The following is a 22,208-nucleotide window of genomic DNA, read 5'->3' as shown; positions in this document are numbered from 1 at the left end:
GAAAGCTAATTACTATTAATTGAAAAATGGATTAGTCCAATAAAATGGTATTTTCTTATTTCTCTCTTCCCTGTTTTATTTATATTTGTTAATTTGTAAAGTGGTGATTGTTATGTAGCAGTTTTTTCAAATTTACATCTACTGTCTTTATATTTTGCACAGTATTAGGGTACGTGTCACTGTTTATGTGGTGTTGCATTGTATGCAGAGTCTGGTTTCTTGGCATTTCAGTTTAACTTTTGTCTACATATTTCTATTTTTAGTTTGTGATTATTCCATATTGGGCGAGGGTGTATCTCTGTTCTGTGTGTATGAAAAGGACATGGCTTTCTGTTAGCAATGACTGTACAGGATCAATTGACTGTGCAGGATCTGGCTTGTTTAGTTTTATAATGTATGTGTTGGTGTTCTAGTGCTCACTGCAGTGTTTAAGATGCTGCTTTTTCCTAGGTGCACCCTTGTGTAACTCATGGATTATTACTAAAAATAACTATTTTTATATAGAGGAAGGGGTTATTAAAAAATGACAAGCACTGGCTGTCATATATACTAGGTACGCCACTGGATTTAATGACCCTATGCTAACTTGACTGTTGATGTAGGTGTTGTTCCCCCCCCCCACACACACACACACTATAATGAATTAAATTAAAGCTGTATTAACATCAAACAGCTTTCAAATGACATTATAAGCAAATAAAAATAAAATATTTTAATACATTGCTAATTATTACCTGCATTTTTACCTAAACTGTTTTGCCTAGCTCTCACTTTGATTTTTATCTGCTACTTTTTTATTTTGCTGTAGTGCGATCACACAGGTCTCCTTCAAGGCTCAGTAACACCTCTCCATAAATTATGTGGAAGAGGTTTGGAAGTGGGGATCGCATCTATTTCATATCCTCAGTGAGACCTCAGGAAGGAATCTAGTGATCAAAATATTATTAGAGGTGCTGTAAAGACGTTTCTTGTAGGACTGGATGAGCTATATTTATCTTTTTTTTTAGTTGTTTAAATTCAAGCAGAAATAAATGGCTAGATTGAACCTGATGATTTCATTAACGCACTTCCCTTTTTTAAATCTCTATACCATTTGAAAGAAGGCAAATATCTAATTATTCACTTCTAGAATTGGATACTTCTTAAATTTAGTAAAAATATTCTGGCACAAGTGTCAAACCTTAAAAAAAGGAAGTCATAGTGAGCATTGAAAAATAATAATTAATAAAAATAGTACACATTTAGGGCTCCTTTTACAAAGGTGCGCTAGTGTTTTTAGCGCACACACCGGATTAGCGTATGCTATCTCAAAAACTACCGCCTGCTTAAGAGGCGGTAGCGGCTACATATGCGGAAATTTAGCGCACACTATTCCGCGCATTAAGGCGCTCACGCATCTTTGTAAAAAGAGCCCTTAATTTTCCCCACCACCAAATTTCCCGTCTCGCCCAGTCCACCCAGCTACTTTTTCATGCCACCCGGCTGGAAAAAATTTCTGGGGAGAACACTGTGTGTGTATAGGCTTCCTTGAGATCTAGACAGCATAGCCAGTTGTTTTGATCCAGCAGAGGATAAAGAAGAGCCAGGGAGAGCATACAAAATTTCTCCTTGACTAGAAATTTGTTGAGAGCTCTGAGATCCAAAATGGGTCACAGTCCTCCCATCTTCTTGGGAACTAAGAAGTAAATGGAGTAGAATCCCTGCCCCTACTGAGAGAGGGGAACTTCCTCGATGGCATTCAGCAGAAGAAGGGATTGAACCTCTTGTAGAAGGAGATAGGACTCTCCTTGAGGATGGTTTGGAGGAAGATGGTGGAAATGGAGAGTGTAATCCTGATGAATGATGGACAATACCCAGAGATCGGTCGTGATTAGTTCCCAACAAGTGATGTAATGTTGGAGTTGTCATCCGATGGGCTGAGGCAACTGTTGAAGAATGGGAACTGTGGCTATGCTCTTGAGGAATATGCCAAAAAGGCTGCAAGGTTGTTGTTGACATTGCTGCTGTTTTTGCTTCCTAGGCTGAAGAGCAGGAAGAGCAGGCTTGGCAGAAAATCTGCACTGATAAGAAGAACCAGGTTTGAAATCAAAAGGTGGCTGAGGATTTTTCTTAGGTTTGATTAAAACATCCCACCTGGTTTCATGGGTGGAAAATTTTTGGGTAGCAGTATCCATAGATTCTCCAAAAAGTTTGTCTCCCAAGCATGGAGCATTCACCAAACGGTCCTGATGGTTAACATCAAGCTAAGAGACCCTGAGCCAGGCAAGACGGCACATAACCATCGACATGGCTGCTGCTTGTGAGTTAAGTTTGAATGTGTCATATGCTCAGTGAACTATATATTTTCTCAGTTGTAAAACAGAAGCCACAAGACTTTGAAAAGCTGTAGTTTTTCTTGAAGGAATATATTTTTGGAAAGATGAAAATTGCTTCATCAGATGTTTAAGTATAATTCCCTGCTCAGTTCCTGAACTTATCCATCGTCTTGCCCTCTCTGGTAGGAGGAACAGAAGTATAAGCACTGCTACCTGCCAACTTCTTCATGGTTGACTCAACCACAAGGGACTCATGAGAAAGTTGTGGTTTGTCAAAACCAGGTATAGGAACTACCTTGTATAATGAGTCTAGTTATCTGGAAGCCACAGGGATGAAAAGCGGGGTCTCCAGGTTTTTATATAAAGTCTCAAGTAAGATATTGTGAAAAGGAAGTCGCAGCATCTTCTTGGGAGGATGTTCATAGTCCAAAGTTTCCAAGAATTGTTTACTATAATTGGTATCAGCTTCTAAAAGAATAGAGAGGTCCTCTGTCATCTTCTTGGAGAAAGTTGATCTTTCTGTAAACGCTGGAGTTTGAGTGGGATGTGAGGAGTGGCACTCGCTCGTGGGTTGTAGGGGGCGCTATGGTGCGATAATGGAATGGATAGTGTACAGGACATGGTGCAGTAATTTTGTGGATTTTTTCTACATATAACGCCTGCTTTTCGTATGGTTCTGGGTAAACTAGTTAGAAGTACATATGAAAGTTAAGGCCACGCCCAATAGAAGCGTATGGAAAAGTGGGTGCATGAAAATCTGAATATGGATGTAGCCAAGGCCAGAAAAACACACTACAGATTAATATTAAGGAAAAGTATAATAATATTCTCTTTATGTATTTTGCTATTAAGCCAGACCATAGAGGGAATCAGGTAATGCGTAACATACTTCTAGAGGGATTAATGACTCCATCTTGTTTTAATGACTCCATCTTGTATTCTGTCTTTCTGTCTCTCTTTGTTCTCTCTGAGTTTTCCCGACTTGAGCCTCATGGCTCTAATTAATACCAGACCTCTCAGTCTGGCTTGTGGAAGATATAGGGTTTCACATTTTTGAATATAGATAATTATATGTATCTTATGAATGCAATATACAGTGGTACCTCGGTTTACGAGTGCACCGGTTTGCGAGTGTTTTGCAAGACGAGCAAAACATTTGCAAAATCGGCACCTCGGAAACCAAGCGTGGCTTGATTTACGAGCGCCCCCCGCGATCCAGCACCCTCCCCCCCGCGATCCGCCACCCTTCCCCCGTGATCTGGCATCCCCCCCGCCGCTTTAACAGACAAACTGTTTGATTTCACCTTTTTGAGAATGACAAAAAGGGTATTGGGTATGTTATAATGTTTTATGCATAAACAAAAATATGATTTGTGAAACTTTTTTCCTATGTCAAAAGGAATTTTATTTGTTCAAACTTAAGGACAGCCTCTGTCGGCTGATTGGATGACAAGTGATGATGTCATACTGGACAAAAGGTATATATTGGTGAACAACGAAGTATAGGGTGGGATTCTTTGCTAGAAATGCCAGATTTTGGCCTTTGTAAAGACCCCCAATGATGCAAATAATCTTTTGATAGTTGTTATGGAAATTAATAAAGTCAATACATTTTTTGGAACATTTTGCGTCATTTGCCATCATTTCTATACATTTTACACACCTAAGAGCAAGGCTAGCTGCTCAATTGGCACCCCAGATGGGACTGTTGCTTTAGAGCACGCTTGTGTCAGATTACCCTGCTTAGATGCAGAAGAGAAGTTGAAGTATTTGAGTCCTCATCAGATGTAAGTGGCTCCTGGTCCGAATCTCCCAACAAGTCCGAATCTTGTATAGAAGGAAGATGGTGCTGAGACTCAGTGTCGAGGGCTCTAGGTTCTTGAGCTTGCGAGAGGCCTTGCGAGACCGCACCGGTATCACCTCATGAGAAGACTGAGCAGAAGACAGTTGCTGTTGCTGAAGGGATACTGACTTCCTCATCAATGGCCTGCGTACCGAAGTAGTATGTGGTTCAGTCGATACTGCTACAGGCTGAGACTGTACTGTCATTGAAAAAGCAGGTGTCACGGAGCTTGAAGAAGCGGTGTCGAGAGTAGCATGAGTTGGGTTGGAATCAGCATGTGAAAATGTTCACCCAATTCCTCCCGAAGCAAACTGTCTATTTTTTGCTTCAAAGAGAGCACCAGTACCATTTGATTTTTAGCTGGTACCATTGATGCTGTGCTCCGGTCTGGCGATGAGGAGGCCGATATTGAGGCACTCACCGAGATTGGTATGTACTCTTACAGGACTTCTTTAAGGTCGACATGACTTGACTCAATGCCTGTTTGCCCTTAGTCCCGGAGTCGGTAGGAGGAGGCTTCTTAGCTAGCTTACCTATAGAAGGTTGCAATGCTGGAGATGATTCCACCGACATTGAAGACTGCGGTGTGGTTGACACCGATGTAACTCTTAACTGTGCCGGCTCTCACTCCATAGCGACACTGAATAGAATTTTCTGTTGAAGGAGCTGATTTTTTAATGTCCATTTCTGAAGAGAAGAACACCGGATACAAGTCTCTGAGTGGTGCTCAGGCCCTAGGCACTGGAGACACCAGTGGTGCGGATCTGTAACCAAAATGGGCCAAGCACAATGACTGCACTTTTTAAACCATGTCTGCAGGCAGGACATTGATGGAAAGATGGAGTCAGCGAAATTGAAACCAGAGGCCAAGGTGCTTCGAGAGGCCCCACTAGTCAGAATCTGCGACAGGGAAAAAATGAAGTTTGACGTTTTCATTTTCATTTTATTTTTTTTTGGGGGGGGGGGGTTCCTAAAGAAGAAAAGATAAAATAAGAAAGAAAAAAGTGACCAAAAAGTCATAAGAACATAAGAATTGCCACTGCTGGGTCAGACCAGTGGTCCATCGTGCCAAGCAGTCCGCTCAAGCGGTGGCCCTTAGGTCAAAGACCAGTGCCCTATTTAAGTCTAGCCTTACCTGCGTATGTTCTAGTTCAGCAGGATCTTGTCTTGAATCCCTGGAGGGTGCTTTCCCCTATAATATCCTCCGGAAGAGCGTTCCAGATTTCTACCACTCTCTGGGTGAAGAAGAATTATCATACGCCTTTTAACTTTAGAGAGAGCCCTCTCATTCTCTCCACCTTGGAGAGAGTGAACAATCTCTCTTTCTCTACTAAGTCTATTCCCTTCATTAGCTTGAATGTTTCGATCATGTTCCCTCTTAGTCTCCTCTCTTCAAGGGAGAAGAGGCCCAGTTTCTCTAGCCTGTCACTGTAAGGTGAGAGCGGCAAGGCAGCGAAAGATAAAAATACCTCAACAGCCGTTGAGACACGACTTCTTAGCTCCGCGGAGACTAAGAAACTGAAGGGACCTTGCGCCTACGTCAGGCGGGAATGCACTCACGCATGCGTGGTGCGGGCTATCATAAACTTTCTAAAGTTTTACAATGGTGATGCACTTTTGAAGTGGTCCGTACCAGGGATCCGTTGATGATGTCACCCATTTGTGAGAATATGCTGCCTGCTTGTCCTGGGATAAGCTACTGTACCTACATTAAGATGACACCTGCAGGCATAAGGACTATTGCTGTGGGTATTGAACAGGTAGGTACAGTAAGTTTTGGGTGGGTTTTGGAGAGCTCACATACAATAGAAGCAAGTTAAAGTGACATCTGTACCTGGTACTTTTAATATGACATTCTCTCTAGTAATTTTGAGTGCCCTTCTGTGCTAAGAATGCTGGCTAATTGAACGTCTGAAAAACTTACTTTTGTGTGTTTTTCATGTGGATGATTTTATATTTGAGAATGGCCAAAAAAGACAGACATACCAAGGACCAAAACATTTACATAGGTCATTTAAAAAAAAAAATAAAAAAAATAGATGTCTTGCTGTTTTGAGAATGGACATTTTTTCTACTGGATTTCTGGATGTCTTTCCCAAGATGCCCCTCCACATATTAGAAAAAAAAACAGTGTTATCTTCTTATTCTAAGAAGCACATTTAGCAACACAAGTAAAAGATTCTCATTATAGAATGCACAGTATGCCTGTATACTGCATCTCAACCATCATGTCAGTCAAATATGAAAACTTTTTATCTTGAGCAGATGCTTGCTCTAAACACTAAGCCATCATAAGTCAAACTAGGATGAATTTAGCTTCCAAATAACTATATGTATCAATTACAACAATAAGCAACCTCCTATTTAAAAAAAACAAAAACAAAACTGTGAATTATTTTTTATCCAGAATTAATCTATTCATGATTATTTTTAGTATTCAATCATCATATAAAGCTGTAAGAAAAAATATTTAGTTCCAAAAAAAGCACTTTGGAAAGCCAGCAGACAGATTTCTATTTACATAAAATATCTATTTGAACCTAAAGAAAAGCTCTCACACAACATTAGTAATTTTTAGGTTAGCATAAAAATCACTACACATATACATATTATTGTAAAAATTAAAATTAGAGTGTCTAACCTTCAAATATGCGATCAAGGCGTTGCCGCTTCACTTTATGTTTGTCCATGAGAGACATACACAAGTTGCTTCAGGACTCCTTACAAAGCAGCAGCAGACAAAAATTATGCTAAATGTTTTATCCAAAGCGCTGTTCACCTAAAAAACAGAGAAATTAAACTTACCTAAAATCTTTCTTCTTTTGATATAGTTTAGGTTATACATGTAGAATACAGAAATACAATAACAATAAACACCTTATCAACACTGGTAGCTGAAAGGGAGAAGAACACTGAAAGGGAGAACTACAATTACTGTAAATTTTATTTTTTATTTTGTAGTTTGTAAGTAGTTACTCAAATCAGACATAACAGAAATTATCAGGATGGTTAACACAGCCTCGTCTGTTCATAATAATTATAATATCTTAGACAAAAACAAACATAAAAATTCACAGGTAGAAAAAGCAGCACAATCATTTTTAGTATAAACTTTCAAATTACTGATATATGTGATCAATGAGCTGTCCTAAAATACAATATTGTGTTACAGAAGCAGTAAAATACTGATGCTTCCCTGTAGCATTATTGACGAAAATGATAAACACAAATTGATGCATAACTTAAAAACAGGATGTGATAGACAAAAACTGTTTTCAGATTTAGAGTCAGCATGTGGCCCTTGTTAAGGTACAGGTGACAGAACTCCAGTAGCAAAATGCTTGTTAGTCAGTGATAATTATATTTTCTGTTTAAGATAAAAGTAGTGTGGTAGTTGTGTTAATATACATACATAAAAATAGAAATAGAAAGCTGGTAGCTATAAACATGAATAAAAATAGAAAATGGGAATAATGGAAATCTTTTTATTGGGCTAATTTTAATACCTTTTTGACATACATTCAGAGATAAGAATTTCCTTCCTCAGGTCAGAACAGGATACCATAATAGCAGTATATTGTACCGACTTCAGGGAAAGGGTTTTGGCCTATGAAAGTTAATTGAAAAATGTATTTAGTCCAATAAAACAGTATCATATTTTCCATTTCTTCTTTTATTTGTATTTGTTAGTTTGTAATGTAGTGATTGGCATATGTCAGTTTTTGAAATTTGCATCTGCTATCTTTATATATTGCAAAGTACAGGGGGACGTACATCACAGTTTCTCTTTCTCTAGTGTTGCATACAATGCAGAGCTGGCTTCATGGGGGTTCCGTTTAATTTTAATTTTTAGTTTTTGGTTACTTATTCTATACTGGGTGAGAATGTGTTTCTCCATGTGTGAAAGAGATATGGCTTCCTGTTAGCATTGACTACAGGATTAATCTGTACTAATCTGGCTTGTTTAAAAAAACATAAGAACATAAGAATTGCCACTGCTGAGTCAGACCAGCATCATGCCCAGCAGTCCGCTCACGTGGCGGCCCTCTGGTCTAAGACCAGCACCCTAACTGAGACTAGCACTACCAGCGCACGTTCTTGTTCAGCAGAAACTTGTCTAACTTTGTCTTGAATCCTTGGAGAGTGTTTTCCCCTATAACAGCCTCTGGAAGAGCGTTCCAACTTTCTACCACTCTCTGGGTGAAGAAGAACTTCCTTACGTTTGTACGAAATCTATCCCCTTTCAACTTTAGAGAGTGCCCTCTTGTTCTCCCTACCTTGGAGAGGGTGAACAACCTGTCCTTATCTACTAAGTCTATCCCCTTCAGTACCTTGAATGTTTCGATCATGATCCCTCTCAATCTCCTCTGTTTGAGGGAGAAGAGGCCCAGTTTCTCTAATCTTTCGCTGTACGGCAGCTCCTCCAGCCCCTTAACCATCTTAGTCACTCTTCTCTGGATCCTTTCGAGTAGTACCATGTCCTTCTTCATGTACGGCGACCAGTGCAGGACGCAGTACTCCAGGTGAGGGCGTACCATGGCCCGGTACAGCGGCATGATAATCTTCTCTGATCTGTTCGTAATCCCCTTCTTTATCATTCCTAGCATTCTGTTTGCCCTTTTTGCTGCCGCTGCACATTGTGTGGACGGCTTTATTGACTTGTCGATCAGAACATAGAAACATAGAAACATAGAAATAGACGGCAGATAAGGGCCCACGGCCCATCTAGTCTGCCCACCTTAATGTCCCTCCCCTACCTTTGCCCTGTGAATAGATCCCATGTGCCAATCCCATTTGGCCTTAAAATCAGGCACGCTGCTGGCCTCAATCACCTGTAGTGGAAGACTATTCCAGCGATCAACCACTCTTTCAGTGAAAAAGAATTTCCTGGTGTCACCTCGTAGTTTCCCGCCCCTGATTTTCGACGGATGCCCTCTTGTTGTCGTGGGACCCTTGAAAAAGAAGATATCTTCCTCCGCCTTGATGCGGCCCGTAAGATACTTGAACATCTCGATCATGTCCCCCCTCTCTCTGCGCTCCTCGAGCGAGTATAGCTGTAATTTGTCAAGCCATTTTTCGTATGGTAGATCCTTGAGTCCCGAGACCATCCGGGTGGCCCTTCTTTGCACCGACTCCAGTCTCAGCACATCCTTGCGATAATGCGGCCTCCAGAATTGCAACACAGTATTCCAGGTGGGGCCCTCACCATGGATCTATACCATGGCATAATGACTTCCGCCTTACGACTGACAAAACCCCTTCGTATGCAGCCCATGATTTGTCTTGCCTTGGACGAAGCCTGCTCCACTTGATTGGCAGACTTCATGTCCTCACTGACGATTACCCCCAAGTCTCGTTCTGCTACCGTATTTTGCTAGGATCTCGCCATTAAGGGTATAAGAACTTGCATGGATTCTGGCTGCCCAGGTGCATAACTTTGCATTTTTTGGCATTGAAGTTGAGTTGCCATGTCCTAGACCAGGGGTGTCAAAGTCCCTCCTCGAGGGCCGGAATCCAGTCGGGTTTTCTGGATTTCCCAATGAATATGCATTGAAAGCAGTGCATGCAAATAGATCTCATGCAGATTCATTGGGGAAATCCTGAAAACCCGACTGGATTCTGGCCCTCGAGGACCGACTTTGACACCTGTGTCCTAGACCAGTGTTCTTCCAACCTTTTTACACACCCGTGGACCGGCAGAAAAAAAAATAATTATTTTGTGGACCGGCAAACTACTAGGACTAAAATTTAAAAATCCCGTTTCCGCCCATCTCCGCGAGGCTCGGTCCCCACAAATCATCTGATCCCATCCACACAAGCCTCAGTTATGATTTTATATTGAATGTATTTTATTAAAGTATAAAAGAAACAAATATTCTGTAGAATTGTCATTTTATAAATACAAATAATTCAGAGCAAGGATCAACAAAACCCCTGTCTCCCTCCCCCTTCACATATATCCCCTCTTCTATCAAGAAAACTGAACAAGCCAAATTATTACAGAATGCTACACAGAAATATCATGCTAACAGAATACTGAAGTAACACATGACAGGAATAGGTTTTAGGGGAGTGCAACTAGGGCAACTGCCCCCTGGTCAGAGAGCGCCCTAAGCCAGCTGAAAGCTAAAGAAGCACTGCCTGGGTTTTGCAGTCCCCAGTTATGTCTAACACCAGCTCTAGCAGGATATATATTTCAAATCTGATATATTCTAATCACAAAATAGAAATAAAATTATTTTTTTCTACCTTTTGTCTTCTCTGGTTTCTGCTTTCAATCTTTTTTTCACTCTCTTTCCTTCCAGCGTAATGCCCTCTCTGTCTCTTCAATCCAGCATCTGCTCCTTCATCCACTATCTGTCCTCTCCCCCTTCCATATGGTATCTGTCTTCTTTCTATGTCCCTCTCCCCTTTCCATCCAGCTTGTGCCCCTCTCTCCTATTTACATGATTCATTCCAGCTTCACTGCCTCTGCATTTTTATCTCTCCTACACCAGATCTAATACATCGTTGTCCCTCTGCTTATTTTTCTGCTGACACCCTTCCTTCATCAATCTCTCTACTTTCTCATGCCTGTGTCTCCCCTTCCCCTCCTCTAATCTCTCTGCCAGCTGTTTTCCTTCCTTTTTTCATTCTCCCTTCCCCCTCCTCCTGTCCAGCAGTAACTCTCTTCCGTTCCTCCCCTCCCAGCAGCATCTCTCCGTCTCCCTCTCCAGTAGCAGCTGTCCCTTTTTTTTCCTTGCCCAGCAGCTTCCCAGATTCCTTTCCCTCCTCCCCTCCCAGAAGCATCTCTCCTTCTCCCTCTCCAGTAGCAGCTGTACCTTTTTTTCCTTGCCCAGCAGCTTCCCAGATTCCTTTCCCTCCTCCCCTCCCAGAAGCATCTCTCCGTCTCCTTCTCCCTCTCCAGTAGCAGCTGTCCCTTTTTTTCCTAGCCCAGCAGCTTCCCAGATTCCTTTCCCTCCTCCCCTCCCAGAAAGCATCTCTCCTTCTTCTCCCTATCCAGTAGCAGCTGTCCCTTTTTTCCTTGCCCAGCAGCTTCCCAGATTCCTTTCCCTCCTCCCCTCCCAGAAGCATCTCTCCTTCTTCTTCTCCCTGTCCAGTAGCAGCTGTCCCTTTTTTATCTTGCCCAGCAGCTTCCCCAGATTCCTTTCCCTCCTCCCCTCCCAGAAGCATCTCTCCGTCTTCTCCCTCTCCAGTAGCAGCTGTCCCTTTTTTTCCTGGCCCAGCAGCTTCCAGATTCCTTTCCCTCCTCCCCTCCCAGATGCATCTCTCCTTCTCCTTCTCCCTCTCCAGTAGCAGCTGTCCTTTTTTTCCTGGCCCAGCAGCTTCCCAGATTCCTTTCCCTTCCTCCCCTCCCAGAAGCATCTCTCCTTCTCCCTTTCCAGTAGCAACTGTCCCTTTTTCCCCTGCCCAGCAGCTTCCCAGACTGATAGTGGTTTTCCTCCCCTCCCAGCAGCTCTTCTTACTTCCCAGCGCAGCGATTCACTAAGGCAGCCTCGGGTCCTTTTGTTGGGTCGCGCCGCCTCTGAGGAAGAGGAAGTTGCATCTATCAGAGGCCGCCGCGACTCAGCAAAGCCCCCGAGGCTGCCTTCGTGAATCGCTGCGCTGGGAAGTAAAGGAGAGCTGCAGAGAGGGGAGAAAGCCACTGTCGGAGGCTCCCCAAGATCTCTCCGGCCCAGCGCACGCTTCCGATGCTGATCTTGCCGGTCCTGCGCGGACCGGCAGGAAGTTCAAATGAGTCAATCTTGCCGGTCCTATGTGGACCGGCAAAAATTTCCTGCGGACCGCTACCGGTCCGCGGACCGGCGGTTGAAGAACTGTGTCCTAGACCATCGCTCCAGTAGGAGTAGGTCGTGCATCATGTTGTCGGGCACTGAATCTTCGTCTGTTGTGCATTTGCCCACTACATTACTCAGTTTGGCGTCATCAGCGAATAATGTTATTTTACCTCGAAGCCCTTCTGCCAAGTCTCTTATAAAGATGTTGAATAGGATTGGGCCCAAGACTTGAGCCCTGTGATACTCCCACTAATCACCTCCGTCATTTCGGAGGGGGTGCCGTTCACCACCACCCTTTGGAGCCTACCTCCAAGCCAGTTCCCAACCCATTTCGTCAATGTGTTACCTAATCCTATAGAACTCATCTTGCTCAGTAACCTGCGGTGTGGTACGCTATCGAATGCTTTGCTAAAGTCCAGGTACACGATGTCCAGGGGACTCCCCAATATCCAGCTTCCCCGTTACCCAGTCAAAGAAGCTGATCAGGTTGGATTGGCAGGATCTCCCCCTTAGTAAATCCATGTTGTCGGGGATCCCGTAGATTCTCCTCATCCAGGATCTTATCTAATTGGTGTTTGATTAGAGTTTCCATTAGTTTGCTCACTATCGATGTTAGACTCACTGGTCTGTAGTTTGCTGTCTCCATCTTTGAGCCTTTCTTGTGGAGTGGAATGACGTTAGCCGTCCTCCAGTCCAAAGGGACGCTGCCAGTACTAAGGGAGAGGTTGAAGAGCGCGGACAGTGGCTCCGCCAGACATCACTCAAGCTCCCTAAGCACCCTGGGGTGCAGGTTGTCCGGCCCCATTGCTTTGTTAACCTTGAGCTTTGACAGCTCACCGTAGACACTGCTGGGCGTAAACTCAAAGTTACTAAACGGGTCAACTGAGCCAACCCTTGTCTGTAGCTGAGGGCCGAGCACCTGGCGCTTCTCGGGTGAAGACTGAGCAAAGTATTCATTTAATAGTTGGGCTTTTTCCGATTTCCTTTTCCACATAGTCTCCGGTCTGGTTTCCTAAGACGTACAATCCCCTGAGTTTTTTCTCTATCACTGATATACCTGAAGAAGGATTTATCTCCCTTCTGGATGTTCTTTGCTAGAGACTCCTCCATGAGGAATTAGCCTCCCTTGACTGCTGTTTTGACGCTTTTGATTTGCCAGGGTAGTCTGCTCTAGAGTCCTGCTTCCCTGATTGTTTGTAAGAGATGAATGCTTTTTTCTTCCTCCTTGATCAGGTCTGAGATCTCCGCAGTAAACCACTGTGACTTATGTTCCTTCGCCGTTTACTTACTGATTTACATAGCGATTTGTTGCTTCTTGTATGGTTGCTTTCAAAGTCGACCACATGTCTTCCACGTTATCGGTTCTTCTGCTTTGTAGCGCCTGGTGAACGAAGTCTCCCATTTCTTTGAAATTTGTGTCCTTGAATTTGAGGACTTTGGTTAGTGTAGTAGATTTATGTGAAACCTTTCCTGATATTGAACCATACCATGTTGTGGTCACTGGAGGCCAATGTGTCGCCCACCGAGACCTCTGTGACACTTTCTCCATTGGTAAGTATCAGGTCCAGTATTGCCTGATCCCTTGTCGGTTCCAACACCAGTTGCCTGAGGCATTGCTCCTTTCATAGAGTTTAATAGCCTCCTGCTGCTGCCGGAAGCAGGAGGTAAGTGTAACCCAATCCACATCAGGCATATTGAAGTCACCTAGCAATACTGTGTCCCCACGCAAGGTGATATTTTCTATATCTTCGATTATTTCCATATCCAGGTCCATATTATTTCCATATCCAGGTCCATATATTATTTCCATATCCATATCCAGAACTCCCAAGTCCCTTTCCTGGGAGGTTCCTCCAAGTACCGCCCCGGACATCCTGTATTCGTGCATGAGATTTTTGTTACCGACATGCATCACTTTACACTTATCCACGTTGAACCTCATCTGCCATGTCGATGCCCATTCTTCGAGCTTGATTATGTCACGTTGCAGATCTTCGCAATCCCCCTGTGTCTTTATTACTCTGAATAACTTCGTATCATCCGCAAATTTAATCACCTCGCTCATCGAACCTATGTCCAGATCATTTATAAAGATGTTAAAGAGCACGGGTCCAAGCACCGAGCCCTGCGGCACCCCACTGGTGACGCTCTTCCAGTTCGCGTATTGTCTATTTACCCCCACTCTCTGTTTCCTATGCTCCAGCCAGTTTTTAATCCACGTGATTATTTCCCCCTTAATTCCATAGCTTGCAATTTTCCGAAGTAGTCGTTCATGCAGAACCTTGTTGAACGCCTTCTGAAAATCCAGATATACAATGTCGACCGGATCACCATTGTCTATCTGTCTGTTTACTCCCTCAAAGAAGTGCAGCAAGTTCGTCAAACACAATCTGCCTTTGCTAAAACCGTGCTGACTGGTCCTCATCAGCCCGTGTCCGTCAAGGTGATCAATGATGCTGTCCTTTATCAGTGACTCTACTATCTTTCCCAGTACCGAGGTCAGACTCACCGGTCTGTAGTTCCCCGGAAATCCCCTCGAACCTTTCTTGAAGATTGGTGTAACATTCGCCACCTTCCAGTCTTCCGGAATCTTTCCCGATTTGATAGATAGATTGGCTATTAGTTGAAGCAGTTCAGTTATGGTCCCTTTTAGTTCCTTGATGACCCTCGGATGGATGCCATCCGGTCCCGGGGATTTAGTTTTCCAATCAATGTTCTAGTGACCTTTGTAGCACTGTCTTTTCTTAAGTAGGTCCTTGTTGTGTGAATTGTGGAAGTTACTGCTATTATGGCATGTTGCAATTGCAGTGACATATGTAGTGTTTTGTATTATTTCACATTATTCTTCATATTGGATTGGATTTTGTGATAAGAAAAGGGGAAGGAGATGAGCTGGGTATGAAAGAAGGAAGAAACGGAAGTCTGCCCCTTTAAACAGAGATATTCAGAGGCAAGAACTAACAGCTCTTCCCCCTCTTTGGGCAGAAAACAGACCCCTGGTTCATAATCTTTTCCTAATTATAGCAATTGGTTTCCATTAAGCTTGCAGTCTAGGGCAACTCAGGAACCTCAGAGGGGTAGAACTAATGGGGAGCAGAGCTTGCAGTTTCCCTACTCCTTTACACAGGAATTAGCTCCCAGGTTTTACACAGAACCAGAAACACTGGAGAGCCCAAGAGATCATGGAGAGACACTGACAGGGGAAGACACAGTGATAGAATGGCAAGCACTAGCTTAACCCTCAGGAGAAACAGAGCTGGAAAAGAAAGAAGTAAGCAAAGATTCTTCAGTCTACTATGAAGGTATGGAAATAAATTGAAAACTAAAATGATTAGTAAACATTGGTGAAAGCTGAGAGCCTGTGGTTACAGCCTTGTCTGGGAACCAGGTCTGAAGAGGGCAACCATGGAAATGTGCTCTAAAGCGACTACAGGATTCTTCAAGGGAGGGTGGGCAGCCTAGAGCTTTTCCAAGGCTGACTGACCACATAGAAAAGGCAAGGATGCAAAAAAGTGTGAACTGTTTTCTTTCTTCTGCCAAAGTGGAGTTTGAGCATTAATTCTGCCTCTGGTCAGACTGTGCAGTAAAAGCCAAACAAAAGGAAAAGACTGTGCCTATTTGGGAATTGAAAGCCTGATTTTCTAACTGTGCATCCCGATTTTAGGCGGCGGTGGTAGACGTCCTACCGCCGTCTGGTAGCCAATTGGGACATACATTAAAAAAAAAAAAAAAAAAAAACTTGGGTAAGGAAGGACGCCCACATTGTAGGTATCTGTCACAGGTCTAAAGAGATGCATAGGGACAATTAAGCATACCCAAGGTGGGACATAGGCATGGTGTGTACTACTGGTCCCATCCCCAGGGACTTTCATCCCCAGTCTAGGTTTTACCTATAATCAGCTTTAGAAACTGTAATCAAGTTCTTCACTAAAATCAGGGAATCCCATCTGGCTTGGTTTTCTTCTAGCTATAGGTGGAGGAGGGGTAGCTTGAGCTCTAGGTCAGTTCTGCACCCTTAAATGAGTACTCCTTTGTTTCCTACTGGATTTAAATCCCCCTCTTTACAGCATGTCTCTTGAGGAAGCCCTAGCTTTTCTATTAGTTTCAGGACATATATATACAGTATAGTGGTGTTATTTCATTTAAAGGAGCATTACCAATTCTTTTCAGTCATATTTATATATATTTGTAATCATTAGTATATTTTCTACTGTTTGGCATATCTCTAAAATTTATTATTCTAATAAAAAATATATGCTCACACCTTTGCATTATTCTTACAATAAGATAGTCGTTTGTAGAATTCTAGAGAATTTATAAGGTGCAATCATATCCCTAGTTATGAGTCCAGGATAATTGCTGACTTGTGATTGTTTGTGTAATATTTGCATATGTCCTACAGTGAGAATGTGGTCTTGAAAAGAAGATAGGAACAACTATAGGCTGGTTCAGATGAAATTCTGAGATGACTTTCAGGAGGAACTTCAGATGAGTTCAAAGAACCACCCTATCTTGGTAGAATGCAAGACTCAATTGTTTAGAGTGGTCAAGTAAAAGTTAATCTGAAAAATGATTGACACTTCTCACCTGGGAACAGGCTGAAATGAGCCTACAGGCCCAAATTGAAAAATCAGTAATAATTTACCAGAATGCAGAAAACAACAATAAAATAAAAATAATGAAGAAAATAAGCAAAAAGTACCAGGAAGACACTACAAAATGTAGTTTGATATGCTGAATCAAAAGGTGTGGAGGGGCATAATCGAAAGTGACGTCTAAGTCCATTTACGTCCATCTCACAAATCGTCCAAAGTTAAAAAGAGCCTAAGACACATCTTCGAAAGAGACGTCCAACTTTTTTTTTACTTTCGAAAATCATCTAATTATACATCCTGCCGATCTGATCGTCCAAGCCGCTAAATCGTCTATCTTTATACTACATTTCCGTCCAACTTTCTGTCCAAGCCCAAAACGCCTAGAACAAGCCCTGTTGGACATGGTAGGGGTCTGCAAAGTGATGGATTGAACACCCAGACATGCCACCTAAATAGTGCGGTACCTTACAGGGCACAGCTGTGAACTTCGCAAAAAGGGTATCATGGCTTCTCCTCCCTACAGCTCCCTTATAGGTCATGGTAAGCCCCCCAAACCACCTCCAGAATCCCCTAGACCCACTTATCTACCACCCCAATAGCCCTTATGGCTGCAGGAGTCACTTAAATGCCAGTAAAAAAGGATTTGGGGTGTATAGGGCAGTGCACATGTTTAAGTATCAATGCAGTGATTACAGGAGCTTATGGACATGCATCCTCCTCTCTATGGGTCCCTAACCCACCCCCCAAGACGACTTATGCTGCCTCTGGGCTGGACGACTAGGCTTTCCTATGCCAGGCGGCCAGGTGATGATGGTCTGGAGGCTGAAATTTAAAGTTGTGAATAAAATCTTTATGGGGGGGGTTGGTGATCACTGGGGTAGTGTGTGGGGGTCTGTGTTATGTGTTTACAGTGCTTATCTGGCGACTTTAGGTGGGTTTTTGTGACTTAGACCATGTTTTACATGGTCTAAGTCACAACGTCCAAGTTCCATTGATCCTGGACTGTATAACTTTCAGTTATACATGCTGTTCGACCAAGTCTAAGCCAGCCCACGTTCCGCCCAACTCCCACCCTTGACACGTCTCCCAAAACGCCCCGTTTAGCTTTGGATGTTGAGCGCACTATGAAGGCCTAGGTCGTTTAGAAATACGTACAAAACCCGTTTTTATTTTCGGCGCTTGGATGTTTTTGAGAAATGTTCGTCCAAGTGCTGACAGGCCGGTTTTTGGACGTTTTTCTCTTTCGATTATGAGCCCCACAGTGTCTCAACTCTGCGGTAAACTGAGAACTGATGGTCCTGTGAGCTGACATTGAGTGGGAAGGCAACGGCACATGCGTAGTAATGGCAGTCTCAAGATTTTTCAGTTTTTTAAAGTGACAGTACATTTTTACACTGCACATAGTGGGTTCCACAGACAACGTCACCCAAATGTGAGAGTATGATACCTGCTTGTCCTAGGATAATTAATTGCCTGGAGGGGAGGGAGAGATGCCAAGTGGGGGATGCGGGGTATAGTGCTTAACTTTAGGCGGACTATAAAGAAACGGGATAAACACATAAGAGACAATTCCTGCTTGACAGAGCTTATTATCTAATCAAACAGGACAAATAGAGATTAGGGAAATGCAAGTGAGTAGAAGTTAGGAGTTAAAAGCAGCCTAAAAAAAAGTGGGTTTTTAGCCTAGATTTGAATACAGCCAGCACCATTAGTCAGATATGCCTTTGCTACCTAACAGATTACAAAGATAGGTAGAAACAGTAGCAAAAACACAAGTCTTCCTTCCTGCCTTCCCACTGCAGCACTCCAATGTGGAGCTTTCAGCTCCTGAACAAGGGGATTGCATGAGTTAATACTACAGTTTTGTAAAAGGGGGAGGGGTTAATTTGTGATGACATATTCCATACTAGGCGAAGGTGTTTTCTGTGTTCTGTGTGTTCAAAAGACATGGTTTTCTGTTAGGATTGACTGCAGGATTGATCTGTACTAGTCTGGCTTGTTTAGTTTTACAGTGGGTGTATTGATCTTGTACTGCTCACTGCAGTATGTAAGATGCTTGTGTGGCGTGTGGATTGTTACTAAAAAATCATGTTTTTCATACAGATGGGGGGGGGGGGGCAAAAAATGATGGGCCCCGGGTGTCACATATGCTGGATATGCCACTGAGACTACAATATACAGAAAGTCAGTAGCACAAAATACATTTTTACGTTTTTCCAGTTTCCATCCCTACATGTTAAAGTTTAAGTTGCCATCTAGTCAATTTCTTAGATTAAGGAAGATATGCTCAACAGTGGAAGAATTTAAATTTCAAGCAAATTTGTTGCGGAGGAGGTTTGAGTTGAGGGGTTATCCTAAAGCAGTGATACGACAAGGGTATCTCAGGGCTCATTTTGCAAATAGGGAACTGCTAATGGAGGAATCAGATCAATCCAGAGCAGATACTCTAATATGCGCATTGCCCTATTTTAGAGAAATAAAACAGTTTGTGGATATTATGAAAAAAAAAAACATTGGCATAATATCCAGTTATACCCTATTTTCAGAAGTCCCCAGGATAGCATATTCAAGATCTATAACTATAGGAGAGAGTTTGGGTCATCTGAAGTTTGGGGACATAAAGGAGAGGAAAATAAAGGGGTAATATAACTATGGAGGATGCCAATGGTATGAAAGCACAATGCAGGGGGGTTGAATGGAAAGATTTGCAAACAAAAAGAATTGTAGAGAGTGTTTGCGATACATGCTGCAATAGCTCTCATGTAGGGTATATAATTGAATGCCCTTGTGAGCTGTTATATGTAGGGTGGACAAGCCACCCAATAAAAATCAGGTTGAATGAGCATAAATCACATATTCTTGAAGAGGTAACTCAAGCCTCTCTAGTACAACACTGGCAGGATAATAATTATCAAGTTAAGGATATTAAACGGAGAATTATAGATGTAGTAAAGACTGTGAAAAAATACCGAATTTTAAAGAACAATTTTGGATATTTACTTTGAATTGCACATGTGTATATATGCATCAAAAATAGGTGCAGTATTGTGCTTATCCTATATAATCCAACTGTTGTATGCACACCAATTTTCTATCCCAAGGTTATTTAAACATTAGTATCCACTCTCAGGATATACCCCCACTGTCCTTTATACTTCAATTCTTTTAGATAGTTACTATGTTACTATTTTAAATTTCTCAGGTTTCAGCGGTGTCACTCAATGATCCCTTTGGGTTTAAATCTTGAGATCAAGTGAATGTCTTTGATTTAAACCAGGATAGTCTGTGATTGGTGGGTTGAGTTAAGAACGTCACAAAAGTGCATTGAGAATGCCAGAACCATTGCGTATCCGGAAATACAGGAGCATACAGTGTGTTATGGCAGAAAGAGGTAGGTGTGTAGATTTTCAGTATAAGTTAGTGAATGAATGATAAGTGATTATTTTCCATCATGTTGGGTCAAGCTCCATCTTATTACTGTTTTCGGAAATTAATTAAGACCACTTTATTACTTAATGAGAGTTTTATTATTGAAATTCTATTTTACAAATATTTTTATTTTTTTATTGTATTATTATATTTCGCTGATTGTCCAGCTCTTTTTTAGTGTAAACTGCCTAGAACTTTTGGTTATGGTGGTATAAAAGAATAAAGTTATTATTATCTTATTTGATCAATTCATTCTCTTTTGCTACTCAAAAACATTCTCGTAAAGCTCATGCTTTTTTTGTTTCTCTATCAGTGAAGAGTTGTAAGTTCAAAAGATTCCATGAATGCATGCTTTAATATCAGGTTTCTAGCTGGGATAAAGAATTCAAACAATTATCTCTTATGTCTTTCTCATATCTGGAATTCAGAAGGTGTTTGAAGATTTATTCATTTTCTAGATTTTGGGGTAATTAAGTTCCATGATGATCACTTGGTTGTAAGTTTAATGTAATCTTTTCTAAACCACATAGATCTTCAAGGTTATGTGGTCTAGAAGTTGATTTTTATGTTATGTTATGTTATATTATGTCTCTCCATATGTAGGGGAGGTCCTTGAAAAAGCCGCTTTGTTAGGCAAAACATGTTGGATGTATCCCCTCAGGCCAACGGACACTATGCTTAAAGATGTTAATGTTGAAGTTATATAAAGCTCAAATTTAAAAATATAAGCTAGTAAGAAAGGCTGATGATGAGGTGGGTGTGTGAATCTCATTGCAATGAGAAAGTTTGAGCTTTCAGTGACACCGCTGAAACCTGAGAAATTTAAAATCTAAAAGAACTGAAGTATAAAGGACTGTGGGGCTGAGAGTTGGATACTAATGTTTAAATAACCTTGACAATAGAAAATTGGTGTGCATACAACAGTTGGATTATATAGGAGAAGCACAATACTGCAGTGCACCTATTTTTGATGCATATATATATATATATATATATACACACACACACACACACACACACATGTGCAATTTTATAACAACCATTTTACACTTGAAAAATATGCTTTAAATAAGGAAAATGCTTTATAAAATTATACTCGGTGTAACAGAACTTCAGTCACGTCTATTTATCACTAACATCTTTGAATGTAGGAGTTTGACAATTATAGAACCTAAAGGCCTTGAACTGTTAATCTTTATCTGAGGCCTTTCCTACCTGCGTTTGGTGACAGCTAAGGATCATTGCAGGATCGCAGCTCTTATTTTCTCTCTTTTGGATGCCGAGGTTGTAACTGTGAGTGGAGCAGTTGCTGTGTTGGGCCCAGTTCTACCCTGCGCTCTCTCTTCTCGTCTTCTGCTTGTTGGCTGTGCTGTGGATGCTGCTGATTGCATGAGGCACTGAGTTGGAGTGGTTCTTGGGGACTGCAGCTTCCCTTTCGTGCTGGCGGGACTGCGTTGTACCTGATGGCTGCAGTGTTGGCTCCTTCCTTCCGGCGCCAAAGATTGTTGTGCACCACTCTTCTGGCAGGCTGGGACCAAGGACAGTTGACGGAAGCTGTGTTGTTGGTTTGCATCGATGGGGCTTGCCTGGATGGTGTGCAGTGGATTGATGACCTTTCATGGGCCTGCCTCTTCTTCCTGGTTTCTTTGCCTTCTGCTCTTGGGCCCAGATTGCAACCATTGATTCCTTCACTTCTGGCCACCATTACTTCTCTGTGTCGATCCTTCCTTACAGATATGGAGCTCTATTGGACCGGATTGATGATTGGACTTAGCACCAGATTGGAATTTATTTTGCTCAATCTCCAATCTCTTAACTTATTTGTATATTTTTAATTTTATTCTTTTTATTTGTTTTATCTTTTTCTTTTATTATTTGAATTGTACCTTTCTCTCACAATTCTTGGAATTTTGTTATATCTTTTCTATTTTAATAATTGTTTACTCAGGTACTTTAACTAGATTGTGAGCCTTCGGGACAGATAGGGAAATTCTAAGTACCTTTATTTATTGTAAACTGCTTAGATCTGTAATATGCTTAAGTGGTATATCAAATGTTAATAAAACATAATAAAACAAACATTAGTATCTTCTAGGTTTCAGCAGTCTATTTATTTGCTGTCATTTCTTTATAAGCCACATTTACTTTAAGTATTTAAAGAAAAATACTTAATAAATGGAAATAAGACAAAAGTGAAATGAATGTACATCTATTGTAAGATACTAAAGTGAATGACTAGAGATCAGTC

General features: G+C 41.9%; 1 protein-coding gene across 6 annotated transcripts in view; it reads right to left on the bottom strand.

Annotated features, from left to right (window-relative positions):
- Positions 1 to 22,208, bottom strand: part of CTBP1 (C-terminal binding protein 1) — a 646,630-nt gene that overhangs the window by 526,735 nt on the left and 97,687 nt on the right. For all 6 annotated transcript variants that reach the window (XM_033951334.1, XM_033951361.1, XM_033951324.1 and 3 more), the window contains exon 3: positions 6,800 to 6,937. The gene's annotated coding sequence lies outside the window, so the exon portion shown is untranslated. The remainder of the gene's footprint in view (positions 1 to 6,799; positions 6,938 to 22,208) is intronic.

Source organism: Geotrypetes seraphini, chromosome 1, assembly GCF_902459505.1.
Source record: "Geotrypetes seraphini chromosome 1, aGeoSer1.1, whole genome shotgun sequence".
NCBI classification, from domain to species: domain Eukaryota; kingdom Metazoa; phylum Chordata; class Amphibia; order Gymnophiona; family Dermophiidae; genus Geotrypetes; species Geotrypetes seraphini.
The sequence above is the reverse complement of the archived record's forward strand: the minus strand, read 5'-3'. Positions and strand labels throughout refer to the sequence as shown.